Below are 1,446 nucleotides of genomic sequence, written 5' to 3'. Positions count from 1 at the left end.
GTAGTACCTTGTACTTACTCACCTCTATTCTGTTAATAAAGGCAGCTGTGGTATCTTCATCTTAATATTTCTTCATTCCTTGCCCTTAGCACATTACCTTATCCTTAATAGATGTTAATAAATATAAATGAAGGTTTATGTGAGTGGTAGGTAGTTGTATAAAATTCAGATTGAATCCATTTTGTCAGTAAGATAATATTATTGAGCACCGGCCTGTGATACTTGACATACTTCAGGATCCCCGAGGGGACAGTGATGACAAACGCTATCCCTGCCCCTCAGGAGCTCAAGGTTTATCCAAGAGGGTGATCACAATAGACTATTGCAATGCATTTTAAGGACTTATGATAGAGTTGAGCACATATTTGGGCACCTATCAAAAAGTTGAGGAAAGAGAAGGATCTGAAAAGGAAAAACAAAATTCAGTGTGTATCATAAAAGATAAATAGGAGTTCAACAAAGAAGAATGAGGCGGGGAAGGGAATCTAAGCAGAAAGAGCCTGAGAACATGCACCCATTCCATAATAAGCTCACTGCCCTTGGCTGGAGTGAAAGGACCTGCTGGGGAAATAGTCTGAGCCAGAGTCAGAGAAGATGGAGGGACCAAATCACAGTGAGCCTTGTTTGTGACTCCAAGGAGTTTGAATTTGATGCTGCAGGCAGTGAAGAGACTATAGTACGAATAATTTATAAATTATAGAAAGCATATCTGACCCCAAACCATTTTTATGTTCACTTCTATTGGACAATATTGTATAAGGTGAAAGAAACAATTAGTATTAGTAAATATGATTTTCCCTTAAACTTTTGAATATGTTTACCTCATCGCTAGTAAGCATGTGTTTCTGTAACTGCTTCCAAACAAAATAAACTTGAAACAACATAAAGTAAGGTATGTTCCAAGTCTACAGCCATGCCACCCTGAACAAGCCCGATCCTGTCTGATCTCAGAAACTAAGTAGGGTCGGGCCTGGTTAGTACTTGGATAGGAAACCACCTAGGAAGACCAGGTGCTGTAAACATAAAAAATAAAAAATAAGGGATTGTAAGCTGACAAGGTCCTTGCAATCTCTAAGGTCAAACAAGGGTTGCCTCACCTAAAAATTAAAAAAAAAATTTTAAATAAATTTTAAAAATGTAGGTTCCAAAACTACCTCAATATAATTAAAACTATGAATGAAAAGTTGATGGCAAACATAATACCCAATAGTGAAATATAAAGCTTTTCCTCTAAGGTTAGGAACAAAGCAAGAATGCCCACTTTCACCACTTCTATTCATACAGTACTGAAGGTGGCAAGATAAAAGGAATTTGATAAGAAAAAGATATATAAACTGTATAGAAAAAAATCTTTGGTTAAAACTGATATGCTCTTATATGTAGAAAATCCTAGAGTCCAAAATAAAACCCTGTTATAACTAATCAATGAAACAAAATAGCAGGATA

The 1,446-nt window shown here is 36.1% G+C and overlaps 1 pseudogene; it reads left to right on the top strand.

Annotated features, from left to right (window-relative positions):
- Positions 1-903: 903 nt before the first annotated feature.
- LOC118601331 lies at positions 904-1,022 on the top strand (annotated as a pseudogene).
- Positions 1,023-1,446: the final 424 nt, after the last annotated feature.

The sequence above is a fragment of the Rousettus aegyptiacus genome, unplaced genomic scaffold (assembly GCF_014176215.1).
Source record: "Rousettus aegyptiacus isolate mRouAeg1 unplaced genomic scaffold, mRouAeg1.p scaffold_m13_p_3, whole genome shotgun sequence".
Lineage (NCBI taxonomy): Eukaryota > Metazoa > Chordata > Mammalia > Chiroptera > Pteropodidae > Rousettus > Rousettus aegyptiacus.
This window is presented reverse-complemented; position numbering and strand designations above follow the sequence as displayed.